This window comes from Vitis riparia, chromosome 9 (genome assembly GCF_004353265.1).
Source record: "Vitis riparia cultivar Riparia Gloire de Montpellier isolate 1030 chromosome 9, EGFV_Vit.rip_1.0, whole genome shotgun sequence".
NCBI classification, from domain to species: Eukaryota; Viridiplantae; Streptophyta; class Magnoliopsida; order Vitales; family Vitaceae; genus Vitis; species Vitis riparia.
The window spans coordinates 17,579,680-17,586,303 of record NC_048439.1 but is presented as its reverse complement, the minus strand read 5'-3'; positions in this window follow the sequence as shown (position 1 = coordinate 17,586,303).

The window sequence follows — 6,624 nt, the reverse complement described above, 5'->3', positions numbered from 1 at the left end:
TTTACATAGATTTGAATATTTGAAAAGATATCACTGCTTCAATATGGTTATAAAGTTTTTTCATATTATGAATGATGAGATGGTTGTTAACTTAGTTGCTTTATGATGTTATATGTTTTGGACCTAAAAATGGTTACATTCAATAAAAGATTATAACTTTTTCCACGGGTCATTCACAACGAGGAAAGACATAAATTAATGTTATATAAACTTTTTGATTTATATAGAAATTTATTGTCCTTTTTAATTTTTTTGATAAGACATTTTAAACTTTGTAGAAAAATAAACTAGTTTTTTAAATGTGAAAAAAAAAAAAAACAAGGTTTCTTATGTCTATTTAATTTTTATTTTTTATTTTTTATGTGTGTGAAATAAGAATACGTAGAAAATGAGATTCAACCAAATAACCCCAATAATTGAAGCTAAATTGCCTTTAACTCCTTTTAACATTTTCTTTGAAAGTCTGTCTATGATTGTGTATAATAAATCTCTAATTTTGTAAGACCGATCCTTAAGGTGTTGAGTGATTTGATCAATAATCCTACATCAATGGTGGAAAAAATTGGTAAATGTTTTTATCATTTTCTAAGTGGCCAATAAATTTCCATGACTTATTTACTTAAGTGAAGTAAAAGAAATTTTGTTATCTTTCTTTTAACTATTCTGCATAAATAGATTTTTATTGAAATTCCTTAATAGCTTCTATTTATTAGATTTTAGCATCTCATGACTAAAATAAAAGTTTTGAAATTTTTAAGTTTTGAGTATTAGCCGAGAAGATTTTCTATTTTTTTTTATATATTTTAATTTAGCTATTCTTCATTTAATATTATGTAAAAACTCTTTAATAATTATAAAAGCTTGGCAAAATAAGATCCAAGTAGAATATATTCTTATACCTTAATAGTGTTTTTTCTAGGACCCCTTTCCACCATTTTATCTATTTGCAAGAAAACAGTCATATGGGATTGAGACTTTTCTAAATAGCAAACTAATAATATTTTTTTTTTATATTTTCCACCATTTATTTTGCAAGAAAATTACTAAGTTAGTATATAAGAAAATTTTTGTTCTTCTAATTAAGCATATACTTGTTAATTTTTTTTTTTTTTTTTTTTTTTAACTATGAGTCAAATAAGGTCTATCAAAGTTTCTTTAAATTTTATCTAATATTTTATTTAAAACATATGCAACTTATTTATTTTAATATTTAGGCAAAGAAAATTTTATTTAATATATTAAAGACTTAAATTCAAAAAATCACTTCTCAAAGGTTTTTTTTTTTTTAATATATATATAAAAGAACAACCAAATATTAGAATTAAAAGGAATTCAATAAAAGAAGAAGTATATCTATACAAATCCACGATTATCTTGATGGTGAAGTGGTTCATTGTTTTTAAAGTCTCAAAACAAAATATTGTTTTAATGCAATAAAAAATATTTTCTTTCAAGGAACAAAAAGTAATTGGCATTGTTGTTTTTTTTTCATAATCCTCCTTATTTATTTTTTGTAGGTAAATTAATAGCCTAATCATTAATTTTTAATACTAAAAAAATACTACATTATAAGAAAAATAAAAATAAATAGATAATAATTGCTTCTATAAATAATGTAATGATCTTTTAATTTATATATATTATAGTTAAAAATATTAACTATTTGATTTAATATTAGAATTAAAAATATTTATATTTTAATTATTAAAAACTTAATTAAAAGAATAGATTTAAATTATTTTATATAAATTATAACATATTATATTATAAATGTTTAAATAAAATGATAGATGGTTTAAAAATTCAATAGTAAATACTTACAATAATAATTTGATGAATGGTACATTTAGCCCTTTATGCATTTTCTAGGCAATAGGTTTGAATTTTTTATTTTTTTTATTTTTTTCTAATTTTTTGCTTATTTTATTTAATTAATTATAAGATATTTTTTTATTTAAACATGAATAAATTTATAAAAAAAAAATAAAATAAAAAATAACAAAAAATAATAATAAATTTATAAATAACAATGTATTGTGTATTTTTATAGATAAATATAAAATATAGATAATATTAATCATAATCAATTATTTTTATTATGTTTACTTTACATTGAGATTAATAAAAAATATTACAACAAATAAATAATTTCCCTTATAGTGGATTCATTCTCACTGCAAAGGGTAATTTGATTCCTTTGTGTAAACTATTTTTAAAAACATTTTTCAATAATAAAAACAAAACTATTTAATAAGTTATTTTTCAAAAATAATTTTTATTTTGATTTTGTAAATTTAATTATAATATAAATTAAATTTAATTAATCTTATACAAGAAAAAATAAATTACTATTATACTAAATTAAGAAATAAATGTTTTTAATAAAAATATTAAAAATAAATTAAAAGATAATTCAACCTTTTTTAGGGCTGGGCCAATTTGGCCTTATTTTTATTTATTTTTTTATTCCTCACCAGCCAGCCTTTTGGCTTTCTTATGGGTCCATCTTTGGCCTAATTTCTGGCCAATTTATGGCCTTTCTTTTTACATTAATTTTCTAAGCATTTTTTTCTCTTAGAAGGCCTTTGAATTTTTTTTTTAATTGATTTAATTTTTACTTTATATTTAACTTAAATATTTTTTTAACTTAAAAAATAATTATAGAAAATAAAATGGAATAAATATTAATATTCTGATAAATTTCATTATTTAAAATATTTTAAGTTTAAAACCATAAAGAGTATGAGCAAGGTCTCCACTTATTTTTATTTTCTTTTAATTTATTAAAGACATGCTTATTGGCTATTTAGTTTTTTACATTAATTGAAGTGATCGCACACATGGGCAAAAAGTCCTGATGTCATAAGGCAATACTCCCTCTTCCCTCACCCACACCCAAGGGAAGCCCACCCACCATACCCACCCCAATAAAAATGGGCTGGGCCAGTTTGCCCTTTTTATCCCCTCCCAGCCAGCCTTTTCGGCCCTCTTATGGGTCAGATCCCTAGCCAATTTTGGTTTCCCTATAATTTTTATGAAGCTTTTTTTCTCTTACGGGATAGTTTTCTGGCCCCTATTTCAGCCCATTTTCTAGGCAACTTTTGGCCATTTGAATTTTTATTTTATTTAATTTTCTTTTTCTAAAACTTTTTTTTCTCTTTGCAAGGCCTAATTTATGGCCAACCATATGGCCTTTTTTTCTTGGTTTTCCATCTCCATTTTAACTTCCAACCTTAAAACCCATAATTTGAATGAGTCAAGTCTTTTGATTTTTAATTTTTTTAATTTAAAAGGATGTTTACTTGAGCACGATTTATCTTTTTGACTTGATAACGTGATCAATACTACATGGAGAATAAAGTTTCATTATTATCGGTCATAATCAAACAAAGTAGTCTACACTGCATACAAAATTGATGGTCATAAAAATACAAACTATTCTAATATGATTTTAAATGGTTATTTATTATCGATGTGACTATTTGACTTGACAAACTTTACAACGTGGTCTACACTTCATTCAAAATAAATATTCTTTATTGTGGATTATGATCAAGAAAAAAATGGATTATTATGATTTGATTTTAGATAGTTAATCATTGTCCATGATTAAATCTAGGCAAATTAAGTTATTAGATATTTGTATAAAAAAAAAAAAATTGGAAGAAACTAATCTATCATAATAAGGTTATTGCATGTGCATGTTTCTCATTAGTTGGAACTTAAAGGAATTAAGTTTGTGGGTTGGATCATATTACTTTCTAATATCATTTTCCTTTGAAGTCAAAAGTGATTACTTAATTTTCTATCTAGAAAATTAATGTCAAAAAATAACTTTAAGAAAATATGATTGAACCTTAAAATGTAGACTATTGGATAATTTTTCAAAAATAATTTTAAAAAAACAAATCACTAGTGTTTAAAATATCATAGTGGTTTTATTAATTTATGTTATGTAGTAAATTGATTTGTTGTTATCTTATCAACTAATATTTTTTTAATATAAATTCATTTTTCTAAGGATAATATGAGATAATAGATAAAACCATGAAAGAAAACAAATCTTGTGGACTTTTTTTTTTTTAATCTTTTATTAAAAGTTTGTGAAATTTTTAATTTTTAGATAAACATTTGAACTATATTTTTTTCATTAAAAATGAATATTAATATTTGAAAAAATTTATCTATAAATTATAATATTTTAAAAATTCACACCAATTTGTTTTACTTCAAAAAAAAAACTAAATTATAAGAAATAAATACAAATAAAGGATGATAATTGTTTCAATAAATAATTAATGATAAATTTCATATATAATAAAAATACAAATTATGTTTTTTTTGTTAAAAGATGATAATTTTTAGTGAACATTAATATATATATATATATATATATATATATAATATATATATATATATATATATTATATATAATATATATATATATATTATTTATTTGTTAAGTTTTATGGGTATGAATTAAATTAAAAGCCTAATTTTGCAATGAGAAGCATTATAGAATTAAAAATTTAACAAAAGATTCCCAAGTGGAAATAGGAATCTTTTGTGAAGACTTAAGAAGTGGAGAGAGCTAGTTGTGGGTCCGGAGGAATGGACTATTATGATTTGATTTTAAATGGTTATTCATTGTTCATGATTAAATCTAGACAAATTATGTAATTAGATATTTATATATTAAAAAATAATTGGAAGGAACTAATCTATTATCATAAGATTATATCATGTGTATGTTTCTCATTAGTTGGGACTTAAGGAATTAAGTTGTGGTTTGGATCTTATTATTTTCTAACACAATTTCCTTCGAAGTAAAAAGTGATTACTTAAGTTGCAAGACAAATATAGTGTTTAATATATTATGTGTGTATAGGAAAATAAATTGGATGCAATTATAATAATGAGGCTACTTGACATATTTGGATTCAAAATAACTTTAAATAATTTATAATTGTAGATAATTAATTTTTAAGTTTATAATATTATTGGCCAAGCTAGACTTTGCTTGATTTATAATAATTTGAGAATATTAAACTTATCCATTACCATTTTGTGTGGACAACATTTTTTTCATAGACTTGAATGTTGTAAGGTCTAAAATATTTCAATGTGGTTGTAAGGTTTTGAATGTTTTGAAAGATATCATCCTTTAATATGGTTGTAAAGTTATTATCATCTTGTGTGGACTTGAATGTTTCAAAAAGCATCACCCTCCAATATGGTTGTAAGGTTTTTTTATTATTATTATTTAAACTTATCTATTATCATCTTGTGTGGACAACATTTTTCATTACTTCAGTTGTAAGATCTTGAATGTTTCAAAGATATCACCTTCAATATGGTTGTAAGGCTATTATCATCTTATCTATTACTATCTACGTGGACTTGAATGTTCAAAAGATATCACCTTCAATATGGATGTATGGTTATTATTATTATTATTTTATTTGGCCCTATTTCGCCCATTTTCTGGGCAACTTTTGGCTCATTTGAATTTTTATTTTATTTAATTTTCCTTTTTCAAAACTTTTTTTCCTTTCTACAAGGGCCTAATTTCTGGGCCCTTTTTTCTTGGTTTTTCCTTCTCCATTTTTACTTCCAACTTTCAAAACCCATAATTTTGAACGAGTCAAGGTCATTTGATTTTTGATTTTTTTTTTAAATTTTAAATGATGTTTTACTTGAGCACGATTTAACTTTTTGACTTGATAACGTGATCAATACTACATAGAGAATAAAATTCCATTATCATCGGTCATAGTCAAACAACGTGGTCTACACTTCATACAAAATTGATGGGTCATATAACAATACAAACTATTCTAATATGATTTTAAAATAGTTATTTATTATCCATATGACTATTTGAATTGACAAACTTTACAATGTGGTCTACACTTCATTCAAAATAAATATTCTTTATTGTGGATTATGATCAAGAAAAAAATGGACATTATGATTTGATTTTAGATGGTTAATCATTGTCATGATTAATTTTAGGCAAATTAGGTTATTAGATATTTGAATAATAAAAAATTAAAAAAAAATTGGAAGAAACTAATCTATTGTAATAAGGTTATTGCATGTGTATGTTTCTCATTAGTTGGAACTTAAAGAAATTAAGTTTTTGGGTTGGATCATATTATTTTCTAATATCATTTTCCTTTGAAGTCAAAAGTGATTACTTAAATTGCAAGATAGATATAATGTTTAATCTACTATGTGTGTGTAAAAATGAATTGAAAGCAATTATATTAATGATGTTATTTTGACATATTTGGATTTAAAATAACTTTTCAATGTTTTCATAATTTACAATTATGGATAATAAATATTTAATTTTATTAATTTTTTTGGCTATCCAATAGTTATCTTTATTTTTATACATTAAGATAAAATTAATGGTATGGTTGTCATATATATTTTTCTCCTATATTTATTAAATACTAAGTCAAGGTCTAATTTTAGATAAACTAGTTTATACAAGTATTTTCCCTTTATTTAGTAACATTTTGCTTTTAAAAAAAAAAAATTCTATCTTTTCATGCAAGTATTTTTCCTTTTTTATTGATATATTTCACAAAATTTATTTTAATTTTGTTTAAACAA